The 16145-nt window shown below is 40.7% G+C and overlaps 1 pseudogene; it reads right to left on the minus strand.

The window, feature by feature from the left end:
- Positions 1 to 576: 576 nt before the first annotated feature.
- LOC102833420 lies at positions 577 to 1729 on the minus strand (annotated as a pseudogene).
- Between the last annotated feature and the right edge of the window lie 14416 nt (positions 1730 to 16145).

Consider the following 16145-nt stretch of genomic DNA (forward strand, 5'->3'; position numbering starts at 1 on the left):
AGAAAGGCAATATATGGTCAGCATTATCCTTTACTTTTGGGTTTGCTGGGTGAATAGCACTTTCTTTACTTAGGCATCTATCTCAGGCTTTTCACACTGAGAGCGCTGAGATTTCAGTTTGAAGACACCCTGAGATCTTAAGTGTAGCAAACCCAACCACCCTTCCAATATCTAGCTTGTTTATGTATGCAGAATGAGTAAGCTCTCCATTTTAGAAGGCTAGATGTTTATTGGAGATTTTAGTATTATTTACCTTATTTACCGAGAAAAAAAATCGAATAGGAAGTGGCCTTCAGGGACTCTTAAGAGAATTATAACACTAGTATACAAGTCAAGTCTTACACGTTTAATATTTGCTTATTGAAAGCAACGTCATAAAATAAAATGACAGTTTTTACTTTTTCTTCACATGAAACATAAAAATTATGGAGGAATACTTACCAGGAATTTTTTTTATTTTATTTTTTTAAGTAACACAATTTTTCCTTTTAAGAGACCTTGGGTAGTTATGACAGAATAGGTTCCACTTTGTTTGTTTCTTCGAGCAGAGATTTTGGTCCAAAGTTTTATTTGTTTTTAGTATCTGCTTCTGCCTCCCCTTCTATCAGATCGGCTTCCTTCATGGTGCTCCGTGGCTTGAACTGCTGTAGGAGTCACGTGGAGGAGGAGGGTACCCCCTTTCCATAGAAGGAGGAAGCCCTCTTGTCTGCCAACCCGATCACGACCACTTGAGTAGAGATCAATTTGGCTGCTTGAGTAACTGTCACAACTTCCACCATATCCATCTCGTGAGCGGCTGTAATCATCATAGCGACTGCTTCTGCCATAAGATGGCGGGGGCCCTCGTGTAGGTGGAGCACTACGTGAGTGACCATAGCTCTCATAGGAATCTCGGTAGGAGCCTCCACTTGGATGGTCTGAACAGTCACGATCACAACCATAGCCGTCTCTATCACTATAGCCTCTGGATGGCTAGTCATCACGTGAACTGGAATGACCATAATCACGCTATGTATAATCTCTTGGTGGTGGTGCATAATCTCTTGTATTTTGAGAATTTGGGTAATTTTTGCTTGAATAGCTGTCTTAACTGGAATAGCCATCATTTCTTGATGACAGGTACACATCTCTACGAGAGGGCAAGGGTTCCCTTCTTGGTGGTCCTCCATAACTATCTCTTCCATGTGACACAGGGACTCTGCCTCCCATTCCACTGCTACTGCAAACTGGTCCTGACTGAAGGAGCTGATCTTTTAGGAGGAGGACCACTACTTCATCCTCTTTTTACTGGAAGTGGTCCCCTGGAAGACTCATGTTAAAATTCATGGAATAGCCACCATCATCCATGTGTCCCCCATGTGAAGGGGGTCCCCTGGTTCCTCCCCTGCCTCCTCTTCCACCTGTAAGGCCTCTTGGTGGGCCTCTGCTCCTTGGAGGTGGTGAGGGTCCATGCCTGCCACTTTCAAATGTTGGTTTAGTGACTTGTTCCACCTTAATAGCTTTCCCATCCAAAGACTTTCCATTCATATCTCTGGCTGCATCTTTGGCATCTGCTGGGCTTTCAAAGGTGAGGAGATCAAATCCTCTTGATTTGTTAGTTTCACAGTCTTTCATTGAGTACTTCAACAATTCATCCATATCTGCCAAATACTGCTGCCAGGGCTTTCTTGTTGCTTTCTGTAGTGAGCCCTCCAATGAAGAGCTTTCCAGGGCAGTTGCCTTCAACCATTTTTCCCCAGCAGTGAATGTTTGCAAAGCGATGACTGTTTCCAGATCCTACTTGGCTCGTCAGGAGGCAATTCGTTGCAGCTCAGCACAAGGGCTGACTTGATACCTGTGCTTTGAACCTCCACAACCCAGGGACAGAAAGCTGTGACACTGGAAAAACAGCAGAGAAACATCCGCAGCAGAACAAAGAACCAGAGAACAAGACACAACAGTGGGCTTCCCAGCCCACAGAACAAGCAAAGCTGAGTGAGGCTTGCTGGTAGAGTGGGGTGCCTATAGGCACTTAAGGCATGAGCTAGGTTTGCTGACCCACAGAGGTAGAGTCGAGTGCCTTCAGCCTGAGGCTTATGGTAGAGTGGTGTGTCCTGTGGACATTTATCAGCAACTGACTGGAACAACTGTGCCCTGAGCATTTTCTAATCCTATATTGTAATCTTTTAACTTCTCTATCAACTCCAACTGTGAGTATTATCTCTTGAGTTCTGTGTGCCCATTACAATCAACTATGGAACCCAACTGAGTAAACAGTGCTATGGGAGAAATGGTTGGGGCCACGTGTTTTTTTCAGCTAGCAATACAAAAGGTGACCTTTTTAAAAAAGATTTTGTTTCTTTTTTAAAAAATTATATCAAATATTTAGAAAAAGTACACATCAAAATAACCGGTCCCAAATCTGTTATCTGTGCATTCTTCACAATGTCACTTTTTATTAGGTGCTGTCAAGTCACTAAGCCTCTCTGAAATTCAATTCCTTAGAAAGGGAATGTTCATCATTGTTAGGTGCTCCTGAGTTGGTTTTGACTCATAGTGACCAGATGCACAACAGAATGAAACCCTGCCGGGTCCTGCACCATAAATTCTCGTATGTTTGAGCTCGTTGCTGCTATCGCTGTATCAATCCATCCCATTGTGGTCTTCCTTTGTCTTGCTGACCCTTCACTTTACCAAGTGTCATGTCCTTCTCCAGGGACTGGTTCCTTCTGACAACATGTCTAGTGAATGAGAGTCTCACCATCCTTACTTTTAAGGAACATTCTTACTGTATTTCTTTCAAGATAAATTTGTGTAAATTCAGTAATTTGTTTTTCATCTATTCCCCTCAGCATGGATAGTTTAGAGAACTGATCTTAAAAAAAAAAAAAAAAAAAAAAAAATCAGTTGTTTATTTTGAATAGATAAGTCCTGAACTCATCCCTAAACAGCATGCTCCCTGTCTCTCTTCCCAGAAGCAATTCCAGTTACCAGTTTTTTGAGTATTTTTCCAGAGATACTTTGTGCAGCATGATAGTGACACGCTATACACATTGTCCATTCCCCTGGTTGGTTTTTACAGTGACTTCTGTGTCTTGACAACCATTTTCTATCAGTACACATGGGTCTTCCTCATTTTATTTGACTGTGGTTGTTCTCTGGTATGATTTCCCATTTCTGTTTTCTTGATCCTCTGTTAGTGGACATACATTCTCGTGATTTACCAAATTAAACTCTTTCAAAATATATCTTTTATATAAGCAAAGTATAGAGAGTAATCATAAACCAAATATGTTATTAAATCTTAGCATTTTATCATATTTTATTTTGATAGTTTTAAAAGAAAGGAAACGTTACATCAACTGAAACTTGAGAGATGTGTCTCTCCCCAATTCCAATCCCCTTTCTTTCTCTCCAGATACATCTACAATCTTGTACATGGTAGTTATGATTTCCCTGTATATTGTCATAGTAATACTATATTGTTGATGTTGTGTGCTGTCGAGTTGATTTTGACTCACAGTGATCCTGTGTAGGGTTTCTGAGAGCAGCTGGTAGGTTTGAACTGATAACTTTCTGGTTAGCAGTCCAGTGCTTATCCTACAGCGCCACACCAGGGCTCATTAATATTATATTGTTGTTGTTCTTGTTAAGTACCGTGGAGTCGATTCCGACTCATAGTGACCCTGTACAAGGTTTCCAAGATGGTAAATCTTTATGGGAGCAGAATGCCTCATCTTTCTCCCGTGGAACAGCTGGTAGTTTGGAACTGTTGACCTTCAGGTTAGCAGCCCGATTCGTAACCACTATGCTACCAGAGCTCCTTCTATATACATATCCTTAAACAATACATAGTGTTGTTTCTCTTTTCAAAATGAGCATAAATGGCATCATCCTGTATAAATAATTCTTCATTTTTTTAAATTCAGCATTGTTTTGTTATGCTATTAATTTCTTTTAAATGTGAATTTAGTGAAGGTTTACAGAGCAGACCATCAGTTTTTCATTCAACCAATCATACACTTTATTTCATCTCAATGATTGCAATTCCCTCCATGCTACAACAATTATCCCACTTCCTTCCTGTGGTTCCGATTTCCTTTTCACCCTCCTTCCCAATACTTGTGAACTTTGTCCTTATGTAAATGTTACCTTTTAAATCATGATTAGTTACCCATTCCATGGTGGGCATACTTTTCTAGTGCTGTACCCCTGCCTGTACACCTATCTACTACTTAGCTAAAAACTGGACAGTGAGGGTGATTTCCATTCCAGGCCTGAAGGGAGGATGAGGCCACAGTTTCAGGTTCCTCCAGTCTCTTTCTGACCAGCAAACCTTGTTTTGTTTTTTTTTTTCAACATAATTTTGTTCCATATTTTTTCCCACTCTATATGGAGCCTTCTAATGTGATCCTAAAAAGGATCTGAAAAGAGCAGTTGGTAGTGGTAGCCAACATCAGTTAGTTTTTTTGGTTGTAGTGTCCTGGAGACTGATGTTCACATGTTCCATTAGTCCAAGAGTGAAGAGCCTTTTCTGCCAAGGGCCATTTGGATGTTTATAATATCATTCGCTGGCCATACAAAATTGTCAACTTAAAAATTAGCCAAACATTTAATTAACTGCCCTCGAGCAGTTCAAGTTCATCAAGCTCCTTGGAAACCCTATACAGGGTCGCTATGGGTTGGAACCCACTCAACAGCACTTCACAACAACAACACTGTGATGGCTGGAGTACTGATGTGGCTCTGTGGGTTAGTGCGCCAGACTGCAAAGCCGTTTGAATTGTAAGGTCGGTGGTTCATGCTCACCAAAAGCTCCTCAGAAACCCTATACAGGGGCGCTATGGGTCGTAACCGACTCAACAGCACTTAACAGCAACAATGTGATGGCTGCTTTTCTTTGGTGAGGCATGTGATGTTAGTTGGTACTGATGATGTGGCTATCACACCTGCTTTTCTAGGTTTGTGACTGTCAGTGTGGAGTGCACACTCTTTGCAATGGTAAGTTTTGAAAATAGAACAGTTAAGTTGTTCTGAACACAGATACATATTTCGATGCATGTCTCCTCCAAGTATGAAATTCATCATTTCTTCTGTGAGGTTTATAGAACTCAAGCAATGAGAGGTTATTATACCTAGTTTTCAGCTCATCTTTGCTTTGCAGCTGAATGATTTCCTGTTGTAGGTTATCAGGCCCATCAGCTGGTTTTACATTGAATGGCATAGCAAAGATATTCAATTCCATTTATTTACTTTTCACATCCTTGAATCTTGCATTAAATGCCTCAATTAGTTTCACACATTTACCAGCAAATTCAAGTGTAGTAGAAGGCTTTTGTCCTTCCAGAGTGGGGAAATTCAATGTGTTATTTCTTTTGAGTTGTACTTTCCAATCTTTAATTTAGCTTCAAATGATTTCACACTTGAAAGCAGGGAGCTATGAAGCTGGTTGGGGCCCTGCAGCTTGATGCTCAGCTGTGAGAGGTACTTGATAATGTCTCCCATGTATACTAGATCACACAACCACTTACTATCACCGAGTTCCCTTCAGCTCCATGAACTTTTTGACTTCATCCTGCAGTTCGTAAAGCCTCATGAGCACCTTCCCATGACTCAGCTGCTGCACTTCACAGTGATAAACAAGATCAAAGTTCTCAAGAGTCAGGATCATTCAGTAACTCCTCAAAGTGGCAGCTGTTAAACCCTCTGCTTCTGACAAAATTGATGCATGACACTAATGTTGATATCACATTGTTGAGCTGCAGTGACTGCACACAGAGACCTTGGTGTATGATGCAGTGGCATATAATTAAATCACTTGGCTCAAGACTGAGATGGCTATCAAGTTCTTTCTTGACAAATGCAGTTAACCCTTTCTGCAAGCCAACCATGGCTGGAGCTCCATCTGCAGTAAGGTCATTTAACTTTTCAAATTGTAGCTCACGTTTTTTCACTGATAAACAAAGTCTCTCTAACAAGTCCTCACCTCTTATAGTGTGCCACGCATGGCTTCCAGAGACAACAGTTCCTCTCACGTGTCAAATTCTGCAGTTACCCCACTACTAAAAATGGCCAGTTGGGCAGTATTTGTTATGTCCAGTGTCTTGTCAGAAGTCAGACACAAAAATTGGAAATCTCCCACAGAATCTTTCAGTGTTTTTTCAATAACTTGTCCTAAGTCAGTAATTTAATCTGAGACAGTTCTCTGAGACAAACTAGCGCTCTGAAACAATTTTACTTTGTCTGGTGCTACCAACTCCGCAGCAGCCTCCATGCACTCTTTCACAAACTCTTTCTTTACAAGAGGCCTCAGCTTCTTTGTGATTAGCGTGCTCACTACATAATATCATATTCTCAGTTATAAGGAAGCCCAGTGAAAGATGCTTGCTGTGATTCCAAACTCCTCTGAAGAGCATTGGCTTTATCCAGACACATTTGACCTCCCAATTCATTGAGTTCAGCATGTTTTAAGCTGCAGTGGTGCTCCAGATTGCCTTTTCCATTACTGCTAATTCGTTGCTACAAAATAGGCACACTGGTTTGCCTTTGACTTCAACAACAAAACATCATGTGTCCATTTTTCTTGGAAAGATTGATACTCTGCATCAAATTTTCTTGTCTTTGCAGCCGCCATTTGTAGGTTGTCATATCACTTACGTTTTTTGTGTTTTTATTTAAGAGTTTTAATGTGGATTGAGTGAAAGTTTACAGGGCAGAATATCAGTTTTACATTCAACAAATCATACGCTTTGTTTCATTACAATGATTATAATCCCCTCCATATACCATCAATTAACAGTATTTCTCTCTATCCACTTTAGCTTTATTTAAACAAAAAAACCCAAAAAAACAAAAACAGCAACAACAAAAAAACCCCACTCAGGCATATATAATAATTGACACCTCCAAGGGACACATTCTGCAAGTCTGCCTCCTGGTCACCGGCTCTTAGTCCCTCTCTTCCCGTGAATCTAGAGTTCTCAGCTGCTCCCCCTCTCCATGACCCCATCTTTGCCTCCATCTCTGGCGTCGCTTCTTCTCTGGATAAAGTCCTGCATTCTGCTTGTGCTCTTCTCCCTTGATGGTCCTAGGGTCCTCTGTTTCTGGACTGTAAGTTTAGCCACTCTCCTGATTTTGTTACAAAACTTCTACCTTTACAATTATGACAGTCACAATTAGTCATGATAACAATTATTCACTATTGAATCATACGAATCTTATCATCATCTCTTTTCACTAGACCCACTGAAACCTATTTATTGGGGATTCTTTCTCCCCCCCACCCCCACTCTTAAACTAAACTCCTTCTTGAAACCTTAGAAGTCAGTCACTTCATGCCTTTTCGCTCCCTCATTTTAGGTAGCCAATGTCTAAGTTGCCTGTCCCTACCTACCCTGTGTACAGAGGGGACAGCATTGATACTTGATGTGAAGACTCCTTCTCTCTCTGTTGGTATTTAGAGTACTACCTCCATGAATATAGGTCAGGTTCATCAAATTGTAGCAATTTACCCTTGTTTCCTTCATCAAAATTTTTTTGGTAATCTTCCTCTAGTCAAGTTCTGATTATCAAGCCATCAAGGCTAGGTTAAATGGGTACTGTCTGCACATTTGGGTGCTCTTGTGCATCTCACCTCACTTCATATCAACTTGATGCTTCACTCTCAGCTCTAGCCCTCTGTGACTATGTCCTTGTCCATGCGCTCAAGTGTCCCCAGGTTTCACCACACTTTGGACCAACCAGTCCTTCCTCTTTTTTCTCTTATCTCCACGTCAACAAGAGTCAGTGGACTGTGGTTGAACTCAGCCCATTTCTTCATTGCTCCCTTTCCCCCTCTTCTACTCACCAGTAGCCCAATGTGGTTGCCAGCAAAGTTACATGCCTGTTAGTGTGTTCCCTTTGAGTTTCAGTCTTAGAGAGGAGTTTGTCCTGAAGGAACCTGATTACTTTCCTTGAGGGCTTTCCAGAGAACAGCTTGCTTATTCTTGTAATAGCCAGTCATGCTGACATTTTTGTTTTGGGTTTTTCTTGATGATCTTTCTTTGAAGATGTATCTTCTGTTGCTCTAGCTGTTCCAGGCTGGTCTGCTTGTCCTTGCTAGTGGGAATGTCCCACCTCAGAAAGTTCTGGATGGGACTCAGGATTCCACCTAAGGTCCTATACTCTCCAAAGGCTTTGCAAGAAGCCTATTTCACTGGCAAGCTCTAGAAACCCTTTTAGGTATTCCAATCAGTTATAGGCTGAAGATGAGTTTCCAAGTCTTTTGTAATCATGTTTCCCAACATTCCCTTCTATCCCACTCAAGTGTCTATTTTCCAATAGCAGGCAAGGGAAACCAATATTCATAAGGCAGTCTAGCATTTTAGTATTATTTCTCCTCTTCAAACTATCCCTAGATCCCTGTATCCCAGAGCCCTGTTGTTCCAAGGTTGAGCATGCATCACTATTTACCTCTATCCCACTAGGCCATGCAAACTTGTCTCAGTATTCCCCTATTTATCTTGTTCTTCCTCCTCCTCCCTCTTCTTGTATTGTTCTCCCCAACACCCGAACTAAATCCCCCACCCCAACCCCATTGATGTGGTTACCTTATATTCCATTAACTCTTCCCTCCATTTAAGGCAGTCTATTTTATCCAATAATCTACCTGACCTTCCCACCACCTGGATCTCTGTTCCTTTGTGTTTACCTTCTTTCACACTGTAATTGTTTTGATCATAGACTGACCTCCCAGATCATCTGTTCTTATAATTTTATTCTATTCTTGACTCTTCCATTTGTTGACTGAGTTCAGGTTAATGCTGCCATATTTTCCAACTACTGATCCTTCCTTTTTGCTCCCGACCTTTGCATTCCATTCACCAGTAATGATCAATACATCTTGATTGCATATTTGATCGATTTCAGATTGAAGAAGTTGGTAGAATTCTTCTATTTCATCCTCACTGGCTTTAGTGGTTGGTGCCTAAATTTGATTAATGGCGGTATCAACTGGTCTTCCCTTTAGGCGCGTGGATATTATCCTATCACAGACAGCATGATACCTCATGACTGATCTGGATATGTTCTTTTTGACAATGAATGCAACACCATTCCTCTTCAATATCCTACAGAGTCACACCTAATTACACTTCTTGTTGTTGTTAAGTACCATAGAGTTGGTTCTGACTCATAGTGACGCTGCACAGGGTTTCCAAGGCTGTAAATCTTTACTGGAGCAAAAAGCCTCGTCTTTCTCCCCCAGAATGGCTGGTACTTTTGAACTGCTGACTTTGAGGTTAGCAGCCCGATTCGTAACCACTATGCTATCAGAGTTCACGGCAAGATTCCGTTATCTTTTAGCTTCAATTTTCCACAAACCTTTGGAAGCCACCTTGAAATAAGAATTAAGATCCTTGTAATAAGAAAGATCCCTAGAAGCACGCCCTAAAAGTTGGTGGTTCAAACCCACCCAGTGATGACAGGAAATAAAGACCCAGTAGTCTGTTTTCAGGAAGATTATAGTCAAGGAAACTCTGTGGAACAGTTTTCTCTGTAACATACGGAATTGCCATGAGTCAGAATTGCCTTGATGGCCGCTTACCACAACCTGAGTGTCAAAGCCCTCTTCTTTTAATATATACAGTGCTCCTTATTTAATCATGTGTTTTAACATCTCATCATCCCAGATTTGATTAATTCTTCCATGTGTTATTATAACTATGAATTTATTCATATAAGATACTGCTTAAAAATAAATGCTAGAGAATTAAAATAACTTCTCCAAACTGAAGTGCTTACTGCTGTATCAGAACTGCCGACTTTGAGGTTAGCAGCCCGATTTATCTTAAGAGGTAAACAGCAACTCCTTAGTTATGTATCTCTAGTTTTAGATGGATAAAACAGTCAGGGTACGCCTTTCCTGGGGAAAGGAAATGCGTCTCTAGTATTGCATTTGGATTCCCTTTGCTCTAGCATTAATGGTTCCTTTAGTCAGTAGCATGAGGATTTTCATTTGATGAGTGTTTTGTTCTCTTCTCCTTCCTCCACCTATACAAGGGTACTGATGAACTTTGTTCTGTAGGAACTCTACCCAAGTGTTGGCAGCACAATATAGGCAGATGGGTTTGTGTTATTAGCAAAGCCTTAGGAAATATTCATAGTGTTTTGCAGCTGTGCTAATAGATGATATTATCAGAATAGGTATCGTCTAATGCCATTATACATTTCCTCAGCATATCCTAGTGCCAAACCTTTCTTAGACTGAGAAATGGGAGGATGAACAGCTTGATTTTTTTTTTTTTTTGGTACGCGATTACCATTTTATTGCTTAGTAGCTGGGGAAGAAAACGGGTTCATTTTTGGGCTCAAGGACTTTACAAAGTAGCAACCAGTTAGAAAAAGTGGCCAGTGCTGGATTTCAAGAGAGAATTGTGTGTTACCTCATAATTGTCCTGTTGCAGGAGGTTGCCTCCTAGAATTAGTAGACTAAAGAGTACAAACAAAGTTGACAAGCTTTTTAGTTATTTATAGATTTCTCTATTGATTGCATCTGTTTGTTGTGTACGGAATTTTATTTTATTTTAGATCTAGCAAGAGCTTTGTTTCTTCTCTTTCTCTTTTGAATGCCTTTCGCCTTTTGTATTTTTATTGTTGTTGTGTTACTGATCTGTGTGTGATTTTTGGGTGTGTGGTTTCCTCTCACTAGCAAGTATGCTGGCTCACACACCATGTGTGAGTCCTGTATCATCAGGTTCCTATGTCTTCCCTTACAGGACTGAGTGGAGATGTGAGAGCAGGTTTTTCCCTGGTGTTGGGTGGTCAGGATGCCTTCCCAGCTTTGTGTGACCATGAGTTCTTCCCAGGTTGGTGCTAGAAGTACGTCCACTGGCTGGCAGGACAGGATGTCTCTGTAGTTGCTATGAGGCAGTGCTACCCAAATAGGAACTCTGTGCATATACAAATTTGACATCTCAGGAGCTGGTGGGGGATTGAAGAGTCTCAGTGCATGTGTATCCAGCCTGTAGGAACTTGTAAGGAGTGTGATAGATGATGTTGCAGCCAGTTGGACATTAGATGAGGGTACTTGCACTCATCATTGGGCAGAGTTATGGAGGATGACTTGCTTCATTCTGTTCTTGTCTATACTGTATGTCTGTCTCCTGTTGGGAATTCCATGAAATTGCCTTCTGTGTTTCTTACTTGGAAATGCTGATTGCTTTATCTCAAGATGGTCATGGATGGCTAACAGGGTGCCTAAAATCCATAAATTCCCTCATCACAGTTGTCACTCAGTGTTTGATGTTGTTGTTGTCAGGTGCCATCAAGTTGGAACCGACTCATAGCGACCCCATGCACAGCAGAACGAAACAATGTCCAATCCTGGGCCAACCTCACTACCGCTGACACACTTGAGTCCATCAATGATGCCACCTGGCTGATCCATCTCGTTGGGGGTCTTCCTCTTTTTCTCTGACCCTCCACCCTACCCAGCATGACATCCTTCTCCAACGATTGTTTCCTCTGGACAATATGTCCAAAGTAGGAGAGACGAAGCTTAGCCATCCTGGCCTCCAAGGAGCACTCTGGCTGCACTTCTTCCAAAACAGATCTATTGGTTCTTTTGGCAGTCCATGGCACTTTCAGTATTCTCCTCCAACACCACAACTCAAAGGCATCAATTCTTCTACGATCCTCCTTATTCACTGTCCAGCTTATATCCAGTGTTTGATATAAGTCTTCATTCTTTCATTTGATACTCAGAGTTCCAAGATTGTCATCTGTAGCTGTTTCACTAGGTTTCTTGGGACTTTGCTGTATGTGTGTGGGGGTGGGGGAAGGTGAGGTAGGGGAAACATCACAGAAACATCTTGAGCTGGCCTACTGCAAAGCTGATAGTCTTAAAGAAACAGAATATTACCAGTCTAAATCTGGAGGAGACATTCTTTTGCTTAAAAAAATGTCACTGGTTCCCTATTGTCTAAAATTTAAACTCGAATATGATAATTAAACCAAGGCCTTTGTTATATTAACTTTCAAACAGAAATCATAAACTAGTATTCTAGAGTTGAATTAAGTTTGGTTCTACAATATTCTAAAAAATGAGAATGGCTTTCCAAGAGATCAAAGTCAAATTTCGATTTTTGGCCACAATGGCCAACACTGTCACATGAATTGGATGGACATGAATGGTTACACTCTTTGGATGGGGCATAATCTCCCCATTTTCTAGCAATATGCCCTGTGTTGGATCTCAGCTGTTGCTGCAATGTCTAAGTTCTGTTTTTTCCCTAAATTTTCTTTGCTGCTATGAAGTGGAAGGCATGAAGAAATTCAGTAATCATTCTGATGCAACCTTGAAAGTGTGATGGTGTTAATACCCCATGGAGCAAACCCTGGAGTAATGTGGACCTAGAGCCAGTTGACATATAAGAGGCTCTTTTATATGTGGTGGAAACTAGTGAGGTACATTTTCTACATCTCTTCAGAGAATCTTCAGTGAAATTGAGTTGATTTTCTCATAGCAGTAACCATATCCACAAGTCACCCTTGATATTATTATGCTCATTTTGCATATTAGAAAATTGAGGTACAGAAAGGTTAAGTAACTTGCCCAAGATCATTCTAGCTATACATAGGCAAGATGGTAGGTAATCTAGTTCCAAAGTTCATGCTCTCAACATCTGTGCCTTATTATTTCTCAAAGAGAGCTAATATAGAAAATATATACATTGGAACCTTCTGAGACAGTCTATTCTGTTGACCTAAATTTTCTCAATGAAAAAGTAAAAAAGATCAGCTAATGAGAATGTAGAAGGCCATAACCCTATTTGAATTTGACTATGGAGTTCTGGTGTGGTGCTATGGGTTAATGCGCCAGACTGCAAAGCCGTTTGAACTGCAAGGTTGGCAGTTGAAGCTCACCAGCTTCTCCTTGGAAACCTTATACAGGGTTGCTATGGGTCGGAACTAACTCTATGGCACTTCACAACAACAAGAGGAGTGACAGAACGAAGCAGGAAAAGTAAATTGGTCTTGATCTTGTTATTCAAAAGCTTCTAACTATGCTATCATCCTTTTAGTACAAGGCCAAGTAATTGGTAATGAAATTTCTGCTTTTGCCAACTGGTACCACTTCTATTGGTTTCCCTCATGGTACTTTCAGAAACCACAGTGCCAGAGGCCTGACATGTTTTGGAAAAGACTGGTGCAGGCATGGACATCTGAAGAAATGCTTCTGGAAAAATGAGTTGCTTCTCCTAGCATCTCTATAAACACTTTGGAAAGGCTTAGGTGTTTTGTTGTTAAGCGTAGCCTGGATAGTTTCTAGCTAAGCTTGGAGTGTCTAACTAAGCTGCCATCTTGGGCTGGTGCTCGACAAAGTTGACGGACATAAATAAATGAACTATTTATACACAAAATATGGTTCAGACGGTCTTTTACTTAAAAATTTTCTATAACAGATAGGCCTCAAATCCTCCTGATAATGTGGAAAAAAAGACTTTGCATGTTGAGCAGAACTCTTATTCCATGAGAGTGGTTTCTCCACATGGTGCATCTCCCCATGGAACATGGCAGGAGCCTGGTTGTTTTTCTTCTATGTGTGGTATTGCCTTACTTATGTAACCATTTCTAAAGTCTTATATCCTCTACCATTAAAACAACAACAACACATAACTTTACATCCTTGAAGTCTATGGGGATATTTACATAATTTCATCACCATCTGATCATAGTATCAGAAATGCAATTGTCTGACTACAATATGGGCTTTGGACAGACAGTGTTCCTGTTCCAGGAGATGCTGTACTCAAGATTAGTATCACGGCTATTGAACACCTAGATTGAAGGAAGCAACACGAACAAGGAAAGAAAGGAACAAACGAAGGAAGGAACAAAGGAATGGAACACAGATCCAAGGAAGGAAGGAATGGAACAGTGAAGGAAAGAAGGAACAGGCAAAAAAACCAAAAGTGTGAGTACATGTGTATGTAAAGTAATGGAACAGAAACTGTGCAATCTGATCATGGTTGGCTTATCCATATTCAGTTTTGTGGAAAAGTGGTTTGCCGTAGTGTTACATCATCCTTGCCTTAAAAAGGAAAGAATCCTTGAGTAGTGCCAATGATCTTTAAGTCTTTTGATAGAAAGATAATTTAGATCTCACCAACTTAAAAATTTTTGTTTTTCTGTTTGTTTTAGTGTCATCTAGGAGCCAGGCACTATGTTAAGTATTTAGACATTGATCATTCCATTTAACTTGTAAGATAAAGCAATAATGAGGAGATTTTTAACATCCTGTTTCAGAAACCGACAGATCTTGCAAAGTAAAGATATAGTTGAACTGAATTGTACCATCAATAAACTATATCTAAGAACCTTTTGAGATGGGAAATTCCCACTTGAAAAGATAAGCAGACCAGCCTGGAGCAGCTAGAGGAACAGAAGATAATTTTTGAAAGAAAGATCAGCGGGGAAAACAAAAAACAAAACTGGCAGTCTAATTGGCTACTACAAGAACAAGCAAGTTGTTTGCCAGGGAGCCATCAAGGCAAGCAATCAAGACCCTTCAGTTCAAATCCCCTCCCAAGACTGAAACTCATAGGGACTACATAAGCAGGCATGTAAGCTTGCTGGCGACCACATTGGTCTACTGGTGACAGGAAGTGGGGGAAAAGCATCAATGAAGAGGTGGTCTGAATCCGACCAAGTTACATAGACCCCCATCAACCTGGATGGAGTATGGAGAATGCTGAGGTGTGGTGAGGTGTGGTGAGACCTGGGAACTCCTGAGCTCACGGACAGGGACATGGCACAGAGGGCAAAAGATAAGAGTGAAGCGTCCAGTTGATATGAGGTGGGGGATATGCACAGGGGTGCCCAAACTTGAAGATAGTACCCATTAGACCTAGCTTTAATGGCTGGATGTTCAGAACCCAACTAGAGGAAGGAAAAGAGGGGGGAAAAAAAGTGCAAATGTCTACAATCTGATGAACTTGACCTATACTTATGGATGTAATAGCTTAAAATACCAACCAAGAGGGAAAGAATCTTTACAGCAAGGATCATTCCCATCCCCTCTGTGCACAAGGTTGATAGGAATGGACAACTTGGACACTGGCTACCTAAAATGTGGGGGCTGTAAAGGCACAAAGTGACTGACAAGTTTTCAAGATAGAGTTTAGTTTCAGAGTGTGTGGGGGAAGGTAGAATTCCCACTGAATGGTTTTTATCCTGTGTAGACAGGTCTGGAGAAAGGAGATGGGGACAAGACTCTCATGATTCAATAGTGATTGTTAACATAGCTGATTGTGATGGTCACAACTGTAAAGATAGAAGCTTTGTAGCAAAAGGGGGTGAGTGATCGATCTTACAGTCCTGGAGTAGACGACCCTGGTACCATCAAGGGAGAAGAGCAGGAACAGAGTGTGGGACCCTACCCAGAGAAGCGGTGATGCCAGAGATGGAGGCGGAGATGATGACATGGAGAGACAGAGCATGAGGATTCTAGACTCATGGAGGGAGAGGGGATGGGTGCTAGTGGCTGGGAGGACAGGGTGTGCTCTTTGGCTGTTTGAATGATTTTATATATCTGAGTGCTTTGGTGCACATCAATCAAACAAACAAAAACAAAACCCAGAGAGAATAGAAGCAAATACTGTGGAATGATGATGCATACAGGGGAGTGTAATCATTGTAATGAAATGAATTGATGTTCCTCTATGTAAACTATCACTCAATTCACAATAAAACTTAAAAAAAACAAAACTCTATGTAGTCGGTATTTCTAGACTACAGCATCCAACAACAGGAGAATACACATTGGGTCATGAAAGAAATCCTAATAAATTTAAAAGAATATAAATAATACCAAATATGCTCTGAGACCACAGATGTATTAAATTATAAATTAAAAAAACAGCCAGAAAATCTCAAAATATTTGGATATTAAAAAATATACCTTCAAAAATGAATAATATTTTATTATATTTCAGAGAAAGTTTACACAGAAAATTAGATTCCTTTTAATAATTACTACACAAGTTTTTCAGAGACATTTTTTTTACAACATTCGCATGAATTCCCTTCTAGATATTTCACTTCTGGTTCTTTAGTTTCCTTGTCCCTTACCCTTTCATCTTTGCTCCAGAGTAATTGCTGGCCATTTTATCTCACATAGATGATTT

This window comes from Chrysochloris asiatica, unplaced genomic scaffold (genome assembly GCF_000296735.1).
Source record: "Chrysochloris asiatica unplaced genomic scaffold, ChrAsi1.0 scaffold00108, whole genome shotgun sequence".
In the NCBI taxonomy this organism is placed as follows: domain Eukaryota; kingdom Metazoa; phylum Chordata; class Mammalia; order Afrosoricida; family Chrysochloridae; genus Chrysochloris; species Chrysochloris asiatica.